Consider the following 26,288-nt stretch of genomic DNA (forward strand, 5'->3'; position numbering starts at 1 on the left):
GGCCTGAAACATGGATGTGTGCTGCTTTTCCTGAGTTGTGGTACCCCAAATTAGGGCAGGGGGAGAAGGAAGCGCTGTGGGCGTCTGTGGTTATCCTAAAGGACTTTGATATTTTAATGGGGACATTGGGTCACTACTTTAAGTCTGTATAGCTTTAAATAAACCTTTCCTTACCTTTTCACAAATCTCTGGCATTGAGAGACATCTTTCCAATTGGTAGTGGAGAGATGAGCCCAGTAGGTGGTCCAGATGGTATTACTATACCATCCTTGGGAGGGGCCCCTGTTTGTTCTGTAACAGTTTTTGGCGTCCTTGCGCATTTGGTCCTTTGGTTTTCCTTGAGCATTCCTGCAGTAAACATTTTTGGAAGTAAGTTAATTTATACATCAATGTGCTTGGGTGATATTGAATCTGAACAGGCACCCCTCTGTGAGACAATCCCCCACCCTCAGGTCCTCAGCAACTGAAAACATGACTGGGGTGTGTCTCAGGCAGGCACCAAGCTCAGCAAGTCCTATTAAAATTCGGGAAATGTAAAAGCACAATGAGAAACTGATTGAGCCGTAGTGATGCTGGTGCACACACTGACCTGAGACATGAGTCAGGTCTTCCCAGGAAGACCTGAGTCATGTTCTTCCTGGGAAATCTAGTTCTTCCTGAACAGCTGTGGGAAACGTCACAACAAGAACATTGAGTTGCTTTCCAAGAAATAAGTCCCTCATCAGTGGGAAGCTGTGGACAGCAAAGCGCAGAGTGTTTTCATTAGCACATTCAAATGTATCTTGTAGGTTTTCTGTGATGAGTCAAATGTTGATATGCTTGGATATATACAGCAATGTTTTACTATTTTGTTTTGTTTGGTAATCATTTTGGTACTCAGAAACTTTAACGAAATGACTAGGCAGACCAGAATTGAGCTTTTAGCTAAATTTGTGGAACCAGCCTAAGAGACACCAGTCATGTCTCTGCTGTGAATGGAAGCCTGGTCGCCTACCCAGGCGTGCCTTTTAGGAAATTGATTCTGATCCAGCTATTGGGAAGCACAAGGCTTAGAACACAACCTCTTTGACCCCCCCTCCCTTAATTGCCTAGAATGAATTCAAGTGAAGGACTAGCTCCAGGAGGGTCAGTCACATGCCATGTGAGGCAAACTCTTATTTACCAAACATTTGCTTTGGCGTCTCCATGCGAACAGCTTTCCTGCCTTCTGAAGCCTCAAAGTACAGCCCTCTTTTCTCCTTAGCTTCAGAATAACATATAAGCCTCAACTACCCAATGCTTTCTGAATGTCATTCTTTTTTTAAATATATTTTATTGATTATACCATTACAGTTTTTGTTCTATTCCCCCCCTTCATTCTCCTCCACCCTGCACACCCCCTCCCCAACCATTCCCCCCTTTAGTTTATGACCACATGTCTAAAGTTCATTAGATTCTATATTTCCCCTACTATTCTTGCCCTCCCCCCTATCTATTTTCTACCTACCATCTATGCTATTTTCTGTACCTTCTCCCCTCTTCTCCTCCTCCCACTCCCCTGTTGCTAACCCTCCATGTGTTCTTCATTTCTATGGTTCTGCTCCTGATCTAGCTGTCCTCTTGGTTTTCTTTTGTTTTAGGTGTGGTTGTTGATAACTGTGAGTTTGCTGCCCTTTCACTGTTCAGACTTCCACCAAGATGGAGGCATAGGTGGAAACACTGTGCCTTCTCCCACAACCAAGTGTGAATACAACAAAGGTTTAGTAAACAAAAACGCAGCCAAAGAACAGAGAACTGAACTATATGGAAGTCCAGAAGTCTGACAACAAGAACCATTCAACCAGACCGGTAAGAAGGGCGGAGCAGGGTGGGGCAGGAAGGATCCGCGCCCGGCTCCCCACCCCCCCCCATCCCTGCCCCGACTCAGGAGACCCAGGCAACCCAGGTGACCCAGGCGTGCAGGCAGCCATGGTAGCATCTCAGACCCAGTGAGAGTGCGGGGCAGGCTGAGTGCGGTTACACATTCCACGTGCAGTAAACCAGCAAAGGAGTGAGTGTCATTCTTATCACTCCAGATTATTAATTTGTATAATGGACTCTAAATTGCCTCCTGTTAATCTGGCTCTCTTAATTTATTAGCCCAGCTTGAGAAATTTTAAAAGTAAGAGAAAACAATCTCTTTTGCTTCCATAGCTTGCTTTTATGACTTTTTGTCTAAAAATGAATTTTAAAAAAACTACTTTACAGATGTGAGAGAAAGAAATGCAGAGATGACTTGGAGCCTAAAACTTGTCAGCAAAACAGATTGCAGGTGATACATTGCTGGAGATAAAAGAAATATTGAACCTGCTAAGCACTAGTTGGATAGATCTCTTTCCTGCTCTTAAGGTAACATCACCAACAAATCCCCAAATGGGTTGCAGAAACATGGGATGTCTGCAAAAAGACAGATCTCTGGGCCTTAATAACCAAAGATCCCAGAGAAAAGGATGCCAGGGCAGAAATAAATGAGATTTAGAAAAATCATGGAAATTATGTAATAAGTGAGTGTTTTCAGAGCCCACAACCCTAAACATCTTAATCGTGATTTTTTCTCTTTGTCCCTGTAAAACAATTTAAGTATAAACCACTGGATGGTTGGGGTATTTGAGCATCAACTGTCCATCGTTTTTTTCAATGGTTCCTTTGAAATATGTGCTTTCTTTCTTTTCATTGCAGTCTGATGTCAGTATTAGGGTGTCTAGACATTGAGCAAACAGACCCGAATCCTGGGTGAACAAAAATATGTATAAATTCATAGGCCTGTACCTTCACTTCCCCTAGGACGGGGAACACTGCCTCAGGCCTTGTTTTGTGAAAACAGAGAGGGAAAGATGGGGTGAAGTTAGCCTTCGAAGGAGGTGTGAGAAATCTTAGGGAGAGAGAGGAGTGAAAGTAAACTATTGTCAAGTTCCCCGAGCATCTAATATAAGCAGACTAAATACATTATTGTAATCAATTTTAGCACCATACTTCCAGGTTGCTTTGTATTTAATAAGAGATGGAGGGTTTTATTTTTCCTTATCAACAACCAATTCTACAATGACATGTTTTGCAATTAAATTCAGTTCTGACACTAACTACCCAAAGTGCAAAGACCCTACAGGTTCAAGGCTGAGTAACACAAAACTTAAAATTTAGGGGTAACCTTAACCCCCATCAGGTTTTATAATTATCTAGAAAAAGTTCCAAAACTCAGGAAAAAGCTTTACTTACTATTACTGGTTGGTTATAAGATATAACCCAGAGATAGCTAAGTGGAAGAAACTCCCAGGGGAAGGCATTAGGGGAGATGCATTAAGCTTCCTCATTTTTCAAGAAATGTCCACTTAATCAGCACCTCTGTGTGTTTAACAACGCGGAATTTATCTGAACTCTATGTTTATGATTTTCTTTACGGAGTTTTCATATGTCAACATGACTGATTAAATAATTGGCCATTGATTAATTACCTGTAGCTCCTGTGCCCTTTCAGAAGATTGAAGCATTGGGCTGTGTGGTTGTAAAAACAGCGACATACTGACTAGCACTGAGGGGGCCTGCAGGGGGCGCCTTTTAAACTCAGACACCTAAAAGTAACCATATAAAAAAATCGGAAAATAACATTTTCTAATGAAAATTGAGTCATGGCAAGTAATGTGTTTTAGGCTCCTATCTTCCCAGACAAAGGTCAATCTTTACTTCAGCTGAGACTTCCTACTGTTTTTTTGCATCTACAATATCACACATTTGAATGTCAGGTTAATTTTTTCTCATCCCTCATTGCACCAGAACAGAGACCACAAAACCCATCATATCATTATTGTTATCATGTTAATCATTAACTGCTGAGTATCCAACAATATAAAAATGTACATATCTATTTGTTTTAATTATCATTCAGTTCCAAAGATTACCCCAATTTGCTTTTCTCTGCCTCCCTAATCTGTAACCAATACATTTCAGGTAACCCCTTATGCCTCCTCCTCTGTTTGTAATGTGTAAAATAAACTGCAAAACTGCCATTCTCTAGAGCTTTTTCTCAACCCATGGAGATTCTGCTTCTTCACAACTATTATCAGTTTGGCGGAAATAAACCCATAAAAATTCCTTACTGATTTGAACGCTTCTTTTTAAAGACTTTATTTATTTTATTTTTAAACAGAGGGTAAGGGAGGCAAAAGAGAGGCTGAGAGACATTAATGTGTGGTTCCCTCTAGCATGCCCCCTACTGGGGACATAGCCCACAACCCAAGTATGTGCCCTGACTGAGAATCAAACTAGCAACCATTTGGTTTGCAGGTCAGTGCTCAAGCCATTGAGCAACACCAGCCAGGAAAATTTAAATCCTTCTTCTACTGATATCTGTTTGGCATAGTGCTGAAAATTCCAGCAAAGCCCACATAGGATGACCTTGAAGTAAAATTCTGTTCAGATGGAAGGGATAGCTAATCTACCAATGAAATCAGAACTTATCCCATTCAAATTAGGGTGTGTTTTGGAGCCACACATATTTTCACCCAACAAATCGGCACAAATTCAACTGATGGAGAAAGACTGTCTTGAAATGCACCATACCCTCATTATCTTTTTTCCAAAACGGTGAAATGTGTTTAGAACTAAGTGATTTGGATACTGAGCCAATTGGAAAAATAATTATAAGTAAACCCTCACAAGAGAAAAGTAATCTCAAAACTAGATGTTTCTCACAGGATGTTCCAACACAAACTTCAGCCCCTTCCAGTACAGAAATTGGCAAGATCAAGTCAGCTACTCCCATTAGAATAACTATTGATAATACTTAGTCTCTACCTAATAGTCACCATTACCCTTTAAGACCTGAGGCACTAGCTGAAATTAAGCTTATTGTACAAGATTACTTATAATGTCATGTACAAGCTTCTGTAATTCTTCTTCTAGTAAAGAAACCAAATGAAAAATCACAAAGTTGTACATAACTTCAGAACTATAAATAAGAGTTTTTCTCCTGCTCTGGCTGGTGTGGCTCAGTGGATGGAGTGCTGGCCTGCAAACCAGAGGGTTGCAGTTCGATTCCCAGTTAGGGCACATGCCTGGGTTGTGGGCCACGTTCCCAGTAGGGGGTGTGAGAAAGGCAACCACACAGTGATGTTTCTCTCCTCTTTCTCCCTCCCTTCCCCTTACTCTAAAAATAAAGAAATAAAATATTTTTTAAAAGATAGTTTTTCTCAGACATCCTATGGTTCCAAAACCATATAACTTATCGGCCGTTCCTGTGGACTGCCTATATTTTTCAGTAATGAATTCCTGCTGTGTCTTTGTCAGCATTGCAGTAAAAAAAAAAAAATCAGTATCTCTTTGTTTACACCAGGGAAGCTCACCAATTTACTTGGACAGAATTGCCACAGGGATATACAGAGAATCCCAACCATTTCTCCAAAATATTAAAAGCTGATTTAAATAATGTTAAATTTCCTAGAGATTCCACTTGAATCCTTTATGTGGATGATTTTTTTATGCCCTAAGACATTACTTGACTTCCAAAAAGACACAACTTACCTATAATCAGAGGTAGCTACAGAAGAACCCCAGGTTTCAAAGGATAACCTTTAACAGTACTTACCTCAAGTAAAAGAGATTGGTCACCTCATATCTAATGATATGCTACTGATTATCTCTGAGAGACTCAGAGGAATTTTATCTTTTTCCTTCTGAAAAACAGAAAGCAGTTCAGAGAATCTCTAGGTTTGACTGGATATTGTCACAACTAAGTTCCAAAATTTAATAATGACCCATGTTCTATTAAACTCAAATTGACCTGATCCAATTCAGTGAAACTCAGAAGGGAAACAAGCTATAACATCTCCAAAGAATTATTGAAAGGTCTCATTCTGCAGCACCTTAAGTATAAACTTTCTAACATTTTATGTATACAAATAAAGGAAAGACTTTGCAAGTTTTAAATAAAAAAACGAAGATAATCCTAGACCTACAGGATGTGATAGTTGGCACGTAGGCTCTGTTGCCAAAGGGCTCCCTCCCTGCATGACAGCTATCTCTGTGATGGATGCAAACAAGCAGAAGAGACAGTTATGGACTCTCCTTTGTTTATGTTCCGCATTTGTTGAATCTCCACTGAATTCTCATCGCACTCAACACTTCTGTCAGTTGACTGGCTTTCTGTGCCTAATACTGCAGTAACTTAACATAGAAGTCTTAACTGAGCAATTTGCTACCTTCCTGCAGGAAGAAGACATCCATGATTGAGTTTTGCCCACTGACCAATTTCTTGTTTTTAAAATAGTTTAGTGAAAACTTGTTAGTAATCCTGACTTACTCTGGTTACAAATGGATGTGTGAAAGTGAACACATATGTTACCAAGTTGGATATGTGATAACTTCTCTGACAGACATAATTGAATATTCTTATTTACCTGAGTAAGAAATGACCGACAAGCTGAATGGACTGTTCTAACTCAGGCTTGTCACTTGGCAAAAACTCAAATGGCCAATATTTGCATGAATTGTAGCCATAACCTTACTTAGCCTAGCCCACAGCACTAGAATGTTGTAAAAGCCACAAGACTTTTGAACTTTCTCAGGCAACACATGAAGAGTAGAAAATAAGATACAGAATTATTAGATGTCATACAGAAATTTAAATAATTGGTAATTATTAAAATTCTAGAACATTCTAAACCTGCCACTGTGAAAGCAAAAAGAAAAAAAGAAAAAAAATTTTAAATGGAGGAAAAATGGGGACAACTGTACTTGAACAACAATAAAAAGAAAGAAAAATCTTTTATCTGTTGCTTGTTTATTTCTCGATTTCTTCCCCTCACCACCAGAACAACAGCTTCTTAAGGCCAGTGACTCTCAGGTTTACTTTTGTGTCCCTACAACCACTACAACCAAGTTTATACAAAATATGAACTCATTGTTCTAAAAGAAATTCACTCACTTGTTTTAATAGCAAATTATAAAGTGACTATAGCCCCTTTAGTTTCACTTTCTATAAAATGTGAATAATTTCAGTCCTATCAACATGTAGGAATCAGATTAACTAGGCGACCTCCAGACAAGATGGAGGTGTAAGTAGATACTTTTCACTTCCACTCACAACCAAAAGAAGGACAGCAACCAACTTAAAAACAAAAATCAACTGGAACTACCAGAAAATCAAACTGTATGGAAGACTGACAACCAAGGAGTTAAAGAAGAAACATTCACCCGAATTCGTAGGAGGGGTAGAGACAGGCCACTTGGGCAGAGAGGATGCATGGCAAGGCAGCAGCTAGTGGACAGGGCAGGCAAGGCAGCTGCTGGCAGACCAGGTGGTCCCACATTTGCATGCCTATAAATCACAAAAAACAACTGGGGATCAAGAAAGGCTCTGCCACCCAGAGATCCAGTGCAAGGAAATAAGCCTCAAAACCTCTGGTTGTAAGAACCTGTGGGGGTTGCGGTGGCAGGAGAAACCTCCAGTCTCACCTGAGAGTCTGCTGGAGAGACCCACAGGGTCCTAGAAGTACACAAACCCAACCACCCAGGAATCAGCACCAGAAAAACCCAGTTTGATTATGGGTAGCAGGAGAACTGACTGAAAGCAGAGCAAAAGCCAAGCAAGAGACATTCTTCCCTCTTTGACCCTTCCTCCAAGTACAGCGCCACAACCCAGGCAAGCAGGTTGTCCCACCTGGCAAAACCTAGGCCTCTGCCTCCTACAATGTAAAAGGTGCACCAAAACAAAGAAATATGGTCCAAATGAAAGAACAGATAAAAACTCTAGAAAAAATTAAGTGATGAGGAAATAGCCAACCTAGCAGATGCACAGTTCAAAATACTGGTAATCAGGATGCTCACAGAAGTGATTAAATACAGCTACAAAATACAAAAAGGAGTGAAGGCTATACAAAGCGAAATAAAGGAAAATACACAGGGAACAAGTAGTGAAGGGAAGGAAACCAGGACTCAATCAAAGATTTGGAACAGAAGTAAGAAATAAACATATAACCAGAACAAAATAAAGAAACAAGAATTTTAAAAAATGAGGAGAGGCTTAGGGACCGATGGGACAACTTTAAACATTCCAACATCTGAATCATAGGGGTGCCAGAAAGAGAAGAGGAAAAGTGAGAAATGGAAAACGTATTTGAAAAACATAATGAAGGGAAATTTCCCCAATGTGGCAAAGGAAGTAGACATGCAAGACCAGGTAGCTCAGATTCACAAAGAAGTTGAACCCAAGGAGAAACACAAGACACATCATAATTAAATGACCCAAGATTAAAGATAAGGAGAGAATCTTAAAAATAGCAAGAGGAAAGAACACAGTTACCTTCAAAGGAGTTTCCATAAGACTATCAGCTGATTCCTCAAAGGAAAACTTACAGGTGAAAAGGGGCTGGAAAGAAGCATTTAAAGTCATTAAAGGCAAGGACCTTCATCCAAGATGACTCTACCCAGCAAAGCTATCATTTAGAATGGAAAGGCAGATAAGGTGCTTCACAGGTAATGTAAAGTTAAAGAAGTTCATCATCACCAAACCCTTATTATAAGAAATGTTAAAGGGACTTGTCTAAGAAAAAGAAGATCAAAATCTATGAGTAGCAAAATGACAACAAACATAACTATCAACAATTGAACCTAAAATACCAAAAGGCAAAAATAAACTAAGCAAACAAGTAGAACAGGAACAGAATCACAGAAATGGAGATCACATGGAGGGTTTTCAGTGGGGAGGAGGGGGAACAGAGGAAAAGGTACAGGGAATAAGAAGCATAATTGGTAGGTAGAAGATAGACAGGGGGAGGGTAAGAATAGTATAAAAAACAGAGAAGCCAAAGAACTCATACCCACAACCGATGGCCATGAGCTAAGGGGGAAATGCTGGAGGGAGGGGGACCCTAGGTGGAGGGGGATGAAAAGGAAAAAATGGGATAACTGCAATAGCATATCAATAAAATATACTTTAAAAATAAAGTAAAAAATAAAGTAAAATATTTTAAAAACATGTAGGAATCATGTAAAAAGATCAGAATGGGACTCCTTCCTGATGTCTATTGCGAGATAACAAAAGACTCCAAACTTAAAATTGCTGTTTAAAATAAAGAACATGAAAGCAACAACCTTCAATCATGATAAACATGATTTTTTTTACAAAGTACTAAAGACACAGAATTCTGGGTGAAGTTCTCTTGAGAAGGGACACTGGGATACTGTGGAAGGGTCTACTGTCCTGAGTTTTGATAATTCAGTACTCAGTCTCCGAAATAACCAGAGAAATCTACACTGTTCTCATGCTGAGTTTCAGAGAGAAAAAAGGCTGAGACTGGAATTCTCACTGAAAAAGGAATGAGACACAACTGAACTCCTCTGTTCTTCTCTGAGCTTACCTGCACATGCTACATTGATTAGACACTTGGAAGGGTGTTTCTCTTTTTTTTCTTTTTGCCTAAAAATTGTTAGTTTTTCTTTTTCTTTTTTATTTTTTCTGTTGTTTAATTACATTTGTCTTCCTTCTCCTGCCACCACTTTCCCACCCACCTCTACCTCTGACCTCAATTCTTACCCACTTTGGCTTTGTCCGTGGATCCTTTATAGATGTTCCTTGACAACCCTTCCCCTTCTTTCTACTATTATCCTTCTTACCACTCCTCTCAGGTTACTGTCAGTTTGTTCTTTATTTCAATATCTCTGGTCATATTTTGCTTGCTTGTTTGTTTTGTTCATTAGGTTACAATTGTAGGTTAGGTTGTCTTTCACCTCCTGGGTTATTTCACTTAGCATAATGCTCTCCAGATCCATCCATGCTGTCTCAAAAGGTAGGAGCTCCTTCTTTCTTTCTGCTGCATAGTATTCCATTGTGTAAATGTACCATTGGTTTTTTGATTCATTCATTTATAGATGGTAACTTAGGTTGCTTCCAGCACTTGGCTATTGTATTGTACTGCTATGAACACTGGGTGCATAGGTTCTTCTGAACTGGTATTTCAGGATTCTTAGGGTATAATCCCAGCAGTGGAATTGCTGGGTCAAAAGGCAGTTCCATTTTTAGTTTTCTGAGGAAACTCCATACTGTTTTCCACAGTGGCTGTACCAGTCTGCATTCTCACCAACAGTGCACTAGGGTTCCCTTTTCCCCACAACCTTGCCAGCACTTGTTTGTTTATTTGCTTCTGATAGCTATTCTGACACATTTTTCCTCTGAGATACAATTGGTACGTGTGGACTTATTTATTTCTCTTGCTGCCATCACTACAAGATTTTTATACTTTCTCAAGAAAAAAACACACACTTATTAAAGAGAAGATCATTGTCTATAAGTCATGATTTACCATATTTTTTCATGGATAATGTACACTTTTTTGGCCAAATTTTTGAGGGGAAAAAATAAGGATGTGCATTATACATGGGTAGTACTAATTTGTTACGAGAACATAAAATTTCTTTTACCTTGTACCTGTTCTTGTGCTTGGTAATTATTTCTAACATTAAATTTCTTGTACCATAATATGTTCAAAAGTAATACTAAAATTCCTTTATAATACCAAGAACAAGCAACTAAATATAAATAAATTAAAAATTGAATTAAGAAATTAAAACAAAAAATTTTTTTCCCGAAAGTATGGGCCAAAACTGTGGGTGTGCATTATATATAGCAAAATGTGGTAAATATTTTGAGAGGCAAAAGTCATCACAGGTTTAAAAGCCTATAACACTTTCAAAGGGCAATGTCTTTACAATTAACAAAGGACATGATCATTTTATTTGCTATAATGACACACTCAATACTCTTAAAAAACCTAGTATTGTGTTTTTAAACAGACATGAGTATTTTATCATTAAAAAAACTATATCATATTATGTTAATAAATAACATTACTAAGTATAAAGGGCAAAGGGGTCATTTATCAGAAATGAGTCACTATATTTTTGTGAAAACATTGTTTATTTTAAAGATAATGCAATTGTATGTGAAGCCAAAGTGATTATGAAACAAAATCATGAATATGAATTATAAGCTACTTTATTTAGAAAGCATGAGAAGCTTCATACCATATACATATGAATTAATAAAACATAATCAAGATAACACCTGGATAACCATCCAAGTCAAGAAATAGTTCATTGCCAGCATTCACAAGCCCCTTTCTGTCTAGTCCTGGCCATATACTCCTCCCTTGATCTCAGAAGCATCAACTCCCTGAATTTATGGTCATTTCCATGATTTATTTACTTCACTTTTCAACTACAGGATGCCTAGAGACTGGAATTTAGAGTTAGTCTTCTCAAATCCCCAATAATGCACATCCTACACCAAGTGCCAACTGATTTGAAACTTTCACTCTTTATCAAGTTTTAAGTGTCAACTGATTGCAGTAAGTAAAGAGTCATTCTTTTTTGAACTTTATTTTCATTGTGGTAAAAATACGCATGCATAAAATTTGCCATCGTGACCACTATAAGCTTACATACACATGCCCACGTGACCACATATACAATTTGTTGGCACTAGGTACAATTATAATGTTGTGTACCCATAAGCACCATTTTTTTCCAAGGTGATTTTGTGTTTTAAACATTTCAGGACACTCTGGTGTTTCAGATATTTTATTCAACCTGTAAACAATATTTAAACCACAATCATTGCTACTAATTTGCAACACATCTCCTTAAAATGACATTTTTTTAGTTTCTTTTTTTTACTTTATTTTTATTGTTGACACTAATCATAGGTGTCCTCAGTTTCCCCTTCCTGGCCTACATCTACTCAGCCTCCACCTTTTTCCTCTGGCCATCACCATGCTGCAACTATGTCTATGGGTTTTGCATATACGCTCTTTAGATAATTCATTCACCTTCATTTATCCAGTGCCCCTACCCCTTCCCTCTAATGGCTGTCAGCTTGTTCCAAGTATTCATGCTTTTGCTTCTATTTTGTTCAGCAGATTATTTTGTTCATGAGGTTACATATACAAGGGAGATCATATAGTATTTGTTTTTTTCTGACTGGCTTATTCACTTAGCATAATAATTTTCAGGTTCATCCACACTATCACAAAAGGTAAGATTTCCTTCCTTTTTATGCCTGTATAGTATTTCACTGTATCGATGAACTACTACTTTTCTTATCCACTCACCCACTGATAGGCACTTGATCTCTTCCTAGATATCATCTATTTTGTATAACATTGTCATGAATATAGGGGTGCATATAACTTTTGAGCTGAGGTTTTGGAATTTGTAGAGTACATTCTCAGAAGTGGGATCTCTGGGTGAAAAGATAGTTTCATATTTACATTGTTTTGAGTAAAGTCCATACTGTTTTCCACAATGACTGTCCATCTGCATTCTCAACAATAGTGCAACTGAGTTTCCTTTTCTATGCTTCCTTGCCAGTACTTGATTTTTGTTGATCAAGTGATGGTAGCCATTCTGGCAGGTATGAGGTGATATCTCACTGTGGTTTTAGTCTGGTAATTAGTGAAATTGAGGTCTTTTGCATGTTTGTTGACCATCTGTATGTCCTCCTTGGAGAAGTGTCAATTCATGTCCTTTGCTTAATTTTTTATTGAGTTGTTTGTTTCCCTGGTGTTGAGTTTTGTAAGTTCTTCATGTATTTTAAAAATTAACCCCTTATTCCATATGTCATTGGTGAATATGCTCTCCCAAACACTGGATTTCCTCTTCATTTTGTTGATAATTTCTTTTGCTGTGCAGAATCTTTTTAAGTTGTTGTACTCACATTTGTTTATTTTTTTCTTTATTTTCCTTGCCCCGGGAGACATATCGGAAAAAACATAGCTGTTGGAGAGATCTGTGATCCTACTGCCTCTGTTATCTTCTAAGCTTTTTATGGTTTCACAATTTTAAGTCTTTTATACATTTTACATTTATTCTCGTATGATAAAAGTTGGTGGTCTTCTTTCATTTTTTTTGGCATATTCCTGTCCAAATTTTCCGTTAACCTAAAAGATCATCTTTACTTCATTGTATGCTCTTGCCTCCATTGTTAAATATTAATTTTTCACATAGGAGTGGGTTAATATCTGGGCTCTCTGTTCTGTTCCATTAATTTATTTGTCTAGGCTTATGCCCATACAAACCTGTTTGGATTAAAATGGCTTTGTACCATCACTTGATACCAGGTATCATGATCCCTCCAACTTTGTTCTTTTTCTACAATTGCTAAGACAATTTGTTTATATTTTTGGTTCCATATAAATTAGTAGAATTTATATGTTCTAGAACTGCAAAATATGCCGTTGGTGTTATGTTAAGAATTGTATTAAATTCTTAGATTAATTCCTGTTAATCTATAATGTGATTATAGATTGCTTTGGGTAGCCTGCATGTTTTCATGATGTCAGTTCTTCCAGTACATGAACATGGTATATACTTCCACTTATTTGAATTTTCCTTGATTTCTTTCTTCAGTGTTTTTCAGTTTCCAGAGTACAGGTCTTTTACACCCTCAGTTAAATTTGTTTCTAGGTACCTTAGCTCTTTTTTGTTGCAATAGTAAATAGGCTTTTACTTTTGTTAGTTTATCATTCTGACAGATTATTATTGGCATATAGAAATGCCACCAATTTCTGAATATTAATTAGGTATTTTGAAACTTTGCTGAAATCATTTATTGGATCTAATAGCTTTTCAGTGGAATTTTCGAGGCTTTCTATGTACAATATCATGTAATCTGTGAATAATCACAGTTTTATTTCCTCTTTTCTAATTTGGATGCCTGTTATTATTTTTTCTCTTGTTGCTATGGCTAGGACTCCAGTGCTCTGTTGAATAAGACTGGCAAAAGAGAGCATTCCTGTCTCGTAGCTGATTTTTTTAAAAAGCAGATTTAGTCTTTGCCTGTTGAGTAAGATGATAGTGGCTGATGTAACAGAGACCCACATGTTCACTAGAGTAGTTGAGGTTAACAGCAGAATATCTTTTAAAATCTCTGTGATCTTGGTTTTTGAAGGTGCAGTAAAAATGGATGTGGAATGAGAACACGGTTGATGGTTAGATCACACCAGAAATGTGCCCTTTCAATCTGGTACATGTTCTCAGATTCTGAGAAAAGCTGCTTCGAAGCAACCTGGGGCCCCAGAATAATGTGATGTGGACAGTCAGGTCACCTCCTGCTGCAAACACCACATCAGAAGAGATGGGGCCAAACTTGAAAAGTCTATTTGGAGGATTATAGCAGAGAAGGAAAAAAACTGGAAGATTGGAAAACATGGTAAGGATTGGCACTGTGAGCAAGGTGACATGATCAGCTAACTGCAGGTATGTGCTGTCAAAAGAAAGATGTATCAAAGAAGTTTAAATATAAAAGAATTTCAACAATATATAAATATATTAAAAACATGAAATAGGGCCATGAGACAGAACTCTGATTCAAAATGCTTTGGAGATTTTAATAACAGGAGAAGGAACCATGGGCATCTGTATGTGCTAATTGGCTATACAAAAAAAGAAAAGTAAAACTTCTCATAAAATATTGCCAGGAGGTCCTTTTACATCTTGCCAGTAAAGATTCCCCAACCAAAGTTATGCGCCTACTCTTCCTCAGAGACCTGGACATGGGAACACCAGGAAGGTTAAAATTCAAAGTAATGGGCCCAGGCTTTCAAGATACATCCTCTGGTTTGTAGCACAGGCAAGAAACTTTCAATGCTACTTATGTATATTTCAAAAGCCAGAGACAGAGTCTGCATTTACCAAATTGCAATTACATTTTTAAAGGAATGGCCTAAACAGATGTCAGTTGATTGTAGTCAAAAAGAATCTGTCTAAAGGTTAGTGGCTGAAATAAGTTGAAAGCCTCTAGTTCACAAGAAAGCTGCTCTCTTCACAGTGGAGGGAACCACAGCTAAATCTCTTTCAGCCAAGACCCACTTTGCATCTCCATCGTTCCCCAATCTTGTTTAAGAAGTGTTGATTCCTACCAATGCAGACATGGGTGCAAAACAGCTGAGAGAGTCTGTGAACAGAGACAGAATCTGCTCTCCCAGGAGGCTGTAGTTGGGCAATTGTCCATGGATACATTTTACCTCTACATTTGCCTTTTGTTTATTTTTTTTTATCAAAGATCATAACAAATGAACAAGATTATTCTTGATCCTACAGCACAGCTACTGTAATCGACTTGTCCTGATTAGTTACTGAAGTGTAGAGAACCTGACATTCACCACATAGCTAGCTCTGATGCACCTAATTTTATAAAACATAAGATGGGAGATTTCACAGATTTGGAAATTAGGAAGCTTCACCCTCACACTTCACTGCAATCTCTGTAGTTTGAGTGTTGCTTTCTTCTCTAGACACCAAAATACCCATCGGGTCAAACTTAGCTTCATAAAGGGTGAGGCTATTTCTAATCCTGTGGGCATCAGTCTGAACTAGGACATGCGAGCCAAAGCCTTGTTTGTGTTGCCAATGCTTCCAATTATTTTCTAAGGAAAGGGTTTGAGTCATGCTGAACTTATGCAAATTAGTCTAAAGTCATTAAAGTAAAAATAGTCAAGAAGAAATTAAAGTTTACAGGGAGAAATCAAACAGAGAAAAAGCTCAGTGGGACTAACCACATCCTTAGAGAAGGATCAGAATTTGGATTTCTGCAGGCTCATCACATGCTCCCACTGGTCATCACATGACAACTGCCCAGACTCTGAGGGACTCAGTGTTTCTGCACTGTAAAGATGGTGCATCTGATAGCCCTGGCTGGTGTAGCTCAGTGGATTGAGTGCGGGCCTGTAAACCAGAGGAGCGTGGTTCGATTCCCAGTCAGGGCACATGCCTGGGTTGCAGGCCGGTTCCCTGAAGGCCACCTCCCAGCAGGGGATGCACAAAAGGCAACCATACATTGATGTTTCTCTCCCTCTCTCCTTCCCCTCTAAAGATAAGTAAATAAATAAAAAATATATATATTAAAAAAAGATGGTGCATCTGAGACATATCAAATGTGGGATCTGGTATAAAATGTGACCTGAAGTCAACAGAATGACAAAGTCAGTTCTCATTTTTTGAGCATTTATTGACTCAGTGCAAGTCTTCTAGTGATTGTCCCCTTTAACAACAATCTATTTACAAAGTACAAAACATTACTAAGAATTTCATAAAATAAAGAAAAGGAATTGGGTCACTCATATTTTACATCATTATCAAGTGAAATTTTCCTCTCATGAATGTTTTTTTATCCTTTCCTACAAATTATTTTGACTTCAAAAACTGGCAGGTCTCACTCTCTGTGTAAATGTGTGTGTGTGTTGGGGAAGGCAGGCTTCTATACTCTGTCCATCTCTGGGGCCAAGGGCACCTTACAGTAATTGGTATGACATTAGACTTTTGTTCAATAATTAACACAGATAATAAAGGCCCAACTTACTCTTCATGACCTTGTATTTGAAAAAGTTTTATCTAAAAAAAGTTTTCAGTTTAAACAGGACTTTATATCCTGGTCTGCAAATTGAATATCATGGTGAAATAAGTCTCTAGAGAGAAGTGGTTATGGTTCTAACAGAGACACGGACTGTAGGAACAGAAGGAAGCTACTCCACATGGTAAAGGCCATACATGAAAACCCATGGCTAACACAATACTCCATAAAGAAGCACCTAAATATTAGTAACATTGTGAACAAGTTGAAGATCCTTTTTTATTCACTTACTTGACATAATACTGGAAGTTCTGGCCAGAAATTGCACAAGAAGACAAATTAAGTGGCATCCAAATTGGGGGGGGGGAGGAAAATTATCTCTTTATAACATGTAATATTTTTACAGATTCTATTTATTTAATTTTAGACAGTAGGTAAGGGAGGAAAGAAGAGAGGGAGAAAAACATTAGTGTGAGAGAGAAACATGAGTTGGATTCCTCTCCAAGGTGCTCTGACCAGGATTGAACCCACAACCCAGGCATGTGCACTGACTGGGAATTTTACAGGCCAGCTTTTGTTTCCTAGAACAACAACCAGCTGAGCCACACTGGTCAGTGTGACAAATAATTTTATATGTAAAAATTTCTAAAGGTTCCACCCTCCACGCAAAAACTGCTAAAATTAATAAATTCATTTAAGTTACAAAAGACAAAATCAACAATCAGCATCATTTCCATTGCTTTGCAAAAACAATGAAGAAACCCAAAATAGAATTAATACAGCAGTTTCATTTAAATAGCATCAGGAAGAATAAAATACTTGGGGGAAAAAATCACCGAGGACATGGAAGATGTATGCCCTGAAAATTACCAGATGTTTCTGAAACTAGATAAAAGAAATGAATGGGAATATATCTATGTCCATGGACTGAAAGACTTCCAATAATCTACATATTATATACAAACTCCATCAAAAATCCACTGACCTAGCAAGCTCCAACAGCACCCTGCCTCTATCCCTTTCATAAAGGCATCCCAACACTCACCACTGGGCTGCCTCTCAGCTTCCACTGGATGTGCCTTTTGTAGGCACTGACTGCCTAACCCGAAGCAGCCTCAAGATAAGGAGACTTGAGGTACTGGGGAAGCTATATATTGCATTTTTAAAGTGTTTCTGGGTAAAGCTGAATCTGCCTGACCTGAAAGGAGCAGGGACAGCCTTGCCCTGGCCTGAGCCAGACGGGGAAAACCTCAGCCCTCACTCTGAAAACTGCCATCCCTGGACTCTATCTAGAGCCTGTGCAACGCCCCCACACACACCAGCTTGCCACCTTTCCTCCCCCTCCCCCTCTCTGATCTGCCCCTGTGCCTGTCAAGTCTCCCCTTCTTGGATCACCTCCCACTTTGTTTCCTCTCCAGCCATTAGCCAGACGGTGGGGTCCCCATGCCCTCTCCTCCCACCCCATCCCCCTAGCTTTCTGGACTCTCAGTCCCTCAGTGGCAGCTAGTGTTTTTCACATTCTTTTATAAAGGTACAATCCCTTTTAAAAGGTAATTACAATCTGGTAAATGCAGATTCTTTCTCTGGCCTTTTGAAATATACATCAGTCTCCTGGAAAGTTTCTTGCCTGGGTTTCAAACCTGAATATATCTGACTCAAAGGCCTGGGCCCATTACTTTGAATTTCAGTCTTCCTGATATGCCCCTTTCACCACTCTCTGAGGAAGACTGGGATCATAACTTGGTTGGAGACCTTTACAGCCAAGGTGTAAAAGGACGTCCTGTCAGTATTCTATGAAAAACTTGGCTTTACTTTTAGGTAAAGTCAGTTAGCACTCACAGGTGCCCATGATTCCTTCTCCTATTCTTCAAATTTCTAAAACCCTTTAAATCAGGGCTATCAACCTCTGTCTCTCAGCCCTGTTGTGCAGTCTTTCAAAAAGTCTTTCTTCTATTTTTAAATGTATTTGATGCATGTTTCACTCTGACATCACCTACTTTTTTCATTAGCTGATCCTGTCATCTTGTTCACAGTGTCATCCTTACTATATTTTTCAAGTCTTCCAGATTCTATCCTCATCTGGCTACAATTCTCAGAATAAACATTTCCAATTTTCTCACTTTCTGCTGACTTGGTGTTCATAGGAAGAGGTGACCTGACTGCCCCAATCCTCCTGGGACCCCAGGTTGCCTCCGAGAAGCCTTTGACTCAGAATCTGAGAAGATGAGCCGACAGGAATGAAGGTGCTTCTGCAATGATCTAACCATCAACATTGTCCTCATTCCACATCCATTTTTACTGCACTTTCAAAAAGCAACATCACAGAGATTTTAAAAGGTATTCTGACATAAAACTCAACTACTGTAGTAAACATGAAGGTCTCTGTCACGTCAGCCACCCACATACCCACACTGAACAACCCGCTTTCAAGCTCCCTCTGACCTTCAGCTCAGGGAAGACATCCTCATTCTTTTTTATTTTTACAAATTTCATGTGCCTGTCCTTAGATAATTTGCAACCAGAATCTGGAAAGTGGGAAATAAACTTTTCCTCTCCTTCTAGTCCTTTTCTGCTTTTAGGGGCTTCTTGTAGAGTTGGCTACGTTACTTGCAGACCTGGTCGGAGGTGGATTGTGTATAAATGGAGGTGAACATAGAAGGGGCCGGGGTGGGGGGGGTCTGCTCAGAGTTTAGATGAAAAATTGTAAAGCCTGAGAGGTTTGGGTGTGTTAGATATTCTATGGGTTCAGGGGGACCTAAAGTGCCATGCAGGAGGGTTTTCTGGGGGGCTCAGAATGAAGCAGAATGATATGGGTGAGGGTCCATCCTACCTGTTGAGGAAGGAGCCACTGGAGCTGGTGCAGTGAGGTGGGGATGCCATTCTCCCAGACTTGGCTGGGCATCAGGGGTAAGACACAGGGTAGAAAATAAGAATAATGTCTTGAAGACTCAGATTAGTTCCTTCATATCAGTACAAGGGGGAGCACCAAATGTACAGGCAGGCAGGGGACATTAGACATAGTATATGGGACAAGAGAAAAAAGAAAGAAGGAGACAGAATTTAGGTTGGTATGTTTCAAAGTTAGAGAATAGGACAATGCAGAGCACTCTCAATGGGTACAGGGTCTTAATAAGGTGATGAAAATATTTTAGTACTAGGGTGGACACGGTGGCCGGACAACATGATGACTAAACAAAATGCCACCAAATAATTAACTTTATTATTTTTTGTATTTTATTTATTTATTTTTAGAGAGGGGGAAGGGAGGGAGAAAGAAAGGGAGAGAAACATCAATGTGGTTGCCTCCTGTGCGCCCCCTACTGGGGGCCTGGCCTGCAATTCAGGTAAGTACCTGACTGAGAATCAAACTGGCAACACTTTGGTTCACAGACTCGTGCTCAGTCCACTGAACTACATCAACTGGGTATTTTTTTCTTTAATGCTTAAATTTTGTTATCTTAATTTCACCTCATAAAAATAATTATGCTGAGTTAAAGAACTCAAACAAAAAGTGAACATACTACATAATGTCATCTATATAAAATTTCAGAAAAGGCAAACTATTCTGCTGTGAAAGAAAGCTGAGGGATTGCCTGGGGACTGTGGGTGTTGGGTGGGATACAGAGGGATGGAGTACAAAGGACGTCAGAAATGTCTGGGTGAAATGGACACACATGGAGAGGGTATGCATGTCAACACTCATCAGGTTGTGCACTGACTTATGTGTGGTTCATTGTCTGTCACCTACACCTCAGTCAGTCTGTAATCAATGCGTGATGACATGAATTCCTTGTGTGGTCAAGAGGAGACAATATTGTTCTCAGTTACTGCTGTTTCCAAGTGGGCACACCCTGGACATACGCCCACAGGAGTGCGACAATGACAACAGCTGGCCTGTTCTTAGCACTCACTGGATACTGAGCACCTCAGGCATATTAGCTCATATAATCACCCATATGAGGGAGTTACACTCAAATTACCCATCATCTGACCATTACACATGTTTTGTCCTTTGCCTGGATGTTGTATTCCTGGCCCTTCATGAGCTCCAGGTTAACCCAAGCTCATTCTCTATTAGATCACCGGCCATCTGAATAAAGTGCCCATAAAGATTCAGTCCCTGTCATTGTTTATTGGGTTTGGTAGTGACAGGCAGCCCAAACACCGGTGTCTTTTCCACTTTCAATAATGCTCCACATTCAACCCTTTCAACTATTACTATATTTGTAATGTTTTTACTCTTTTACCAAAGAATAAAACCAAGTGCTCCCATCTGCCTGCCACTCTTCTAGTCACTAGAAATGCAGTTGTGAAATAGAGCAGACAAAGTCCCAGTCCTCTCACAGACCTGACAAGCTGGTGGGGTAGTAGCACAATAATACAAACAGCAAGAAAAAAGTATGTGTTATGGTATGTTAGTTAAAATAAGGGATGCTTGGGGTGAATTTTTTTTCTTTCAACTTAAAAATGTTGAATTAGCAAGGAGGACATGAACCAACCGAAGAAGAGGAGCAGGAGATGAGAGAGGATGAAGTCAGAAGGAAAGAAGCCACCAGCCAGAACTTGGGCTTCACTCTGAGTGAACATGGGAGCCCCTGGAGGGTTCAGAGGTGGAAAGAGATGTGAGCCATCTGTGTTTGGGGAAGGAAACCAAGTCCTGCCACCCTGAAGGTTTGGTTTGAGGTTATTGATTATAAGCTGTTTATTAATAAAATAAACTCAGAAAGAAATGTTGGCCCTCCCCACAATCCTGCCAAGATATTTAAACAGGAAAACTTGCTTTAGAAGAAAAATTAGAATTTTCACTTTAGACTAATTTAATTAAAAATGGTAAATAGGAGGGCCTCAGGCAGACAGCTCTTGGCTAGATACCCCCCATGCCCCACTCTGTCTGAGTTGCCTAGAAACAATTCCATCGCCATGTAGGATCTGCTCTTCTCAACTACCTATAGATTGGTCATTCTGACTACTAGAATCAAGACCCCATTGTCTGTTTTTTCTCCTTGGTCCAAAATATTTTATATGCCTAATATTGCCTCATGGCTGTTAAAATTTTCCTGCTTATGTGAACTCCCTGTGCTCAAATATTAAAAACATGATATTCTTCCCATCTGTCTCTGTTAATTTGATGATTAGTTCAGCAAAAAAAAAAAAATTAGGGGTTTGGAAGGACAGTATTACTACTTTTTTAAATTCCCTATTAGTCAACATTCATGTGGCTGCCGAGATGCAAGCAGGGAGCCCAGTGAGAAAGCAAGTGCAGTCATCCAGGTGACAGGGGAGGGTGGCTAGACCAGCCTGAGAAGAAAGGGGTCAGTTTCTAGATTTCTTCTGAGGCCAGAGTTGAAGGATTTGCTGAAAAATTGAATGTGCAGTACAAGTAAAAGACAGGAGTTGTGAAAACACAGAGGTTCAGACAGATTTTGCAGGAGCACATTGAGTTCAATAATTTGACTGGGATGAAAAATCTTAAAGCATCCTGGAGGGCCTTATAAGTATTAGTTGTCGAGTAAATAGTTGCACACCAGCAATCACATCCACTTTATCTCTTTTATCCACTAACGTGTCCCCAGTGTCCCAGACAGTGTCTCGTAGGTTTATAGTACAAGTCCATTACACATTTCCAGAATCAACAAATGAACAAGGGTGGAAATCAAAACATCACCTGGACACCCATACAAAATATTTCTCCTTTTTTGTTGTTTTCACTGAAAGCTTTATTTTTTTGTTATTGTTCAAGTACATTTGTCTCCCTTTTCCCACCACCACTCCCCCCTGCCCCACCTCCCACCCTCAATCCTATCACTCTGTGGCTTTGTCCATGGATCCTTTTAACAAAATATATCTTACTAAGAAAATGCAGAGATGCCACGAAGTTGTATCAGACAATCACCAGACCACCCACCCCTGGGAAAAGCTAACTGCCCAGGGTGAGAATGCTGCAATTTTTTAAATCTAATTTTCTCTGGATTTCAAAACCCCTCACCACACTTGGTTCTGTGTTATAAACACTCTGGCTTGGAAATAAAATGTAAGATGGTCTGTTAGGGTATGAACCCGCCATCTTCTCAGATCACCGGCCATCTGAATAAAGCGCCCATAAAAGATGCAATCGCTGTCTTTGCTTATTGGGTTTGGTAGTGACAGGCAGCCCAAAATCTGGTATCTTTTCTGGTTTCAGTTGCCATGACTGCAGAGACCCTTATAAACTCATTGTTGTGGTGGTGATGTCAGGACCTCTCTGGGGCACTCATGCTGTCTGCATTTTTGAAACTAAGGCAAATTAAACATGAAAATACTTAGACAATATTGACACTGAGCAGAGCGCCCCCTCTGAGAGACTCCCTGGCCCCAGTTCCTCGACAAGAGAAATGGAACTGGAGCCCATCAGGCAGCAACAAGCTCAGCAAATACTAGTTACAATTAGGGACAAGTGAAAACACGACAAAAGAGCTATCTAAGAATTAATGATAGCGTAAATACTAATCTAAGACAGGAGCCAGGGTCACAGGACTCCTAGTTCTTCCTGAACCGCTGTGGATAAGATCACAACGCATGTGTTGAGTTACTTCCCAGTAACAAAGATGCCCACCAGAGGGAAGCTGTGAACTCCAAAGCAGAGAACATTTTTATTGGCAGGTTCAAAGGTATCTCTTAATTTTTCTGTAATAAGAAGTCAAAACTCCATATATTGATAAAACAATGTTTCAGCATTTTATCTGGTTTGGTGATGAGTTAGGGACTCAGTGACGTTCATTAAATGACTAGGTGTACCAGAACTGAGCTGTCAGACTTGTTAAACCAGCCTCAGAACCCTGGTTCTGCTGTGAAGGGAAGCGGAGTTTCTGCCCCAGGTTTGCCTTCTAGGGTATTGATTCTGATCCTGTTGGGCTCAGAAGGCTCAGAAAAATACGCTTTGACCTCTGTCCCCTCTTAACTGCAGAGATGTATTAATGTGAAAATCCAAAAGCCAACTCAGGGAGAAACACTGACATGGAGGTGCTGAGCAAATCTTTATTCACTGAACATTTGTTTTGGAATCACCATGCAAATAGTGTGTGTGTGTGTGTGTGTGTGTGTGTGTGTGTGTGTGTGTTGAAGCATCAAACCACAAAGCTTTTTGTTTAGCTTCAGAATAGCATATAAGCCTCAACTGCTCAGTACTTTTTGGGTCTCTAATTTTACCTGCCCATAATAATCATTTGTATAATAGACTTTCTGCATTCTCTTCTGTTAATTTGTCCCTATTAATTTGATATTAGCTCAGCTGGAGGAATTTAAAAGATGAAAGGAAAAATGTTTTTTGCTCCCTCGGCTGGCTGCCATCATTCCTAGTTAAAGAATAAATATTTTTTTAAAACAACATGTCAGGGAATAGAAATAAATGGAAGCTTGTCAGTGAAATAATTTGTGAGAGATAATTGTTTGAGATAAGAGAAGAATGTAGCCTGCTAAACATGACGGGTAGATCTGTTCTCTGCTCTTAAATTAACGTCACCAACACAACACTAATCTCGGTTGTGAACTCTGGGTTGTCTGTAAGCAGGAAGACCTGTAGACTACTAACCAAAAACTCTTAAACAGAATGATGCCAAGGGAGAAATGAATCAGATCATAAAAACTTTCATCATAATTGAGCAGTCCTTACAGCCCATGACTTGAAAACTCATAATCAATATATATTTTTTTACTTTTTCCCCTTAAAAGATCTTTAATGTAATCCAATTGGGAGTTCAGGTTCTGGGCATTAGAAGCTGGTTCTCCTTTCAATGTTCCTTTTTTTTTGTATCTTTTTTTAGTGTTGTTCAAACACAGTTGTCTCCCGCTGCACTCCCCTCCATCCCAGCCATCCCACCTCCCACCTTTAATCCTACCCTCCTTTGGCTTTGTCCATGTGTCTTTTATAGATATTCCTTGACAACCCTTCCCCCTCCCACCCATTACACTCTCCCACCTCCCCTCTGGTTACTGTCAATGTTTCTTCTGAAATATACGATTTTTCCCCTTTTGCTGCGACCTGGTGTCAGCTTCTTTTGTTTTTTAGACATCCTGTGAATGGCCCCACTTCAGTGTAGACAACACTCTGTGGGGATGTACAGGCCTGTGCCTCCATGGCTCCTGGGAGGGGCTCATGGCCTCAGGCCTCACCCTGTGAGACCTGGGAGGATAAGAAGAAGTGAAAGTGGCCTCTCCAGGAGTGAGAAGCCTGAGGGAGAGAGGGGAGTGGGCGTGAAGTCTGCTCCAATTCCCTGAGCACCTCATAGAGGCAGGTTACACACAATCTCACAGTCAATTCCAGCAACACAGCTTCCTGGGTTTTATCTATATGAGATAAAGAATTTTTAGATTCCATTAATAATCAGTTCTCCAATGGTCTGTCCTACAATTCCATGTAGTTCTGACACTGAGTTCCCAGAGTGCATACAGACTCCACAGGTTCAAGACTCAGAAACACAACACTGCTGTCACTTCTAATGCCAATTGCAAGTAGGGTGCTCAGGCTACTCATTACTGACTGGTTGACTACAATGTTGGGGCTTTTCATTACCTCTGTTAGGTATTATAATTATTGACAAGGACTCACAGAATCCAGAAATGGTTTCACTTACTATTACTGGGTTATTCTAAAGATATAACTCAGGAACAGCTACATAGAAGAGACACACTGGGCTAGACACTGGGTGATAGTAATGGATCTTCCATATCGTTCCTGTATTCTCCCCTCTCTCAGAACCTCTTTGAATCTTATGTTTAGGGTGGTTTGTTTTTGTTTTTGTTTTTAGTTTCCTTATGTTGACATGATTGCTTAAATAATTGGCCATTGTTAATTGTCTCTAGCTTCTCTCTGTACTCAGGGTTTTGCAAGACTGGGATGTATGGGTAAAAAGAAAATACATACAAAACCTGAAAACATCAATGGGGCCTGCATGGTGAACCTTACAAACCCTAAAACATAAAGTATTCATATAGGATGGTCTGAAATTAAACTTAATAATTGAAACCAGTCACAATGGGTAGTCATGTTTTAAGCTAAGCTTCTTTATTTATTTTTTCTAAAAAAATGTCCATCTTTACCTTAATGGAAACTATCTAGTATCTTTTTGCATCTATGGTAATCTACCTTTAAAATGCCAGGGTAATATCCTTTTCTCTGGAAGCCTGGCTGTGCCAGAGCAGAGACCAGAAACTTCTCTTGGTTACTGTTTCTGTGTTAATTGTTAACTGCTAACTACCCTGTACCCACCAGCGTAAAAATGCTGTGTGTCTACTTGCTTTACTCCTTATGCAACTGCAGAGACTTCACCAATGGGTTTCATGTAAACCCTTAGGCCTTCTACTTTGGTTGTCACACGTAAGATAATGTGCAAAACTGCCTTCCTCTGGAGCCTTCTTTTGCTTTGTGGAGGTATCCCTTCCCAGCTCTAATTAATTCATAAAAATTCTCTATGCGTTTGAACACTTCTTACTCTAACATTTACTTGGCATAGTGAGGCAAAGCGTTAGAGCAGCCCACACAGGACCACCTCCTAAGTACCAGCAGGGGGCATTCGTGCCTACCAGCTCCTCCCATTGCTTCAAGTGGGTTTGGGTGAGTTTTTCTCAGAGTTCTGGGCCTCTGTTTGAAAGTAAGAGGCCTGAATTTGTTTAAACTGATTTTTTTAAATTCACTAGGTGAACCCAAAGGTTAAAATTGGAGATAAAGCAGGCTACAATAAGAGTTGGAAGCTCAGAACAAAAGAGAAATGGATGGCTGGTTTTTAACCTCAGCTTTCTATTGGAATCGCTCTTTGAGAGTGAAATCCAAACATTTTGAGGGACAAATGAGAGACTGGACTTGTTTGGCTCTGAAATTAAAAGGCACTTCTGCCCTCAAAGTCCAATCTCCAGTTTTTTTAGTTAATTAGGAATCTCTGTGCAGGTGTCTGAGGAA

This window comes from Sturnira hondurensis, unplaced genomic scaffold (assembly GCF_014824575.4).
Source record: "Sturnira hondurensis isolate 20B ecotype Veracruz unplaced genomic scaffold, ASM1482457v3 Scaffold0009322, whole genome shotgun sequence".
Lineage (NCBI taxonomy): Eukaryota > Metazoa > Chordata > Mammalia > Chiroptera > Phyllostomidae > Sturnira > Sturnira hondurensis.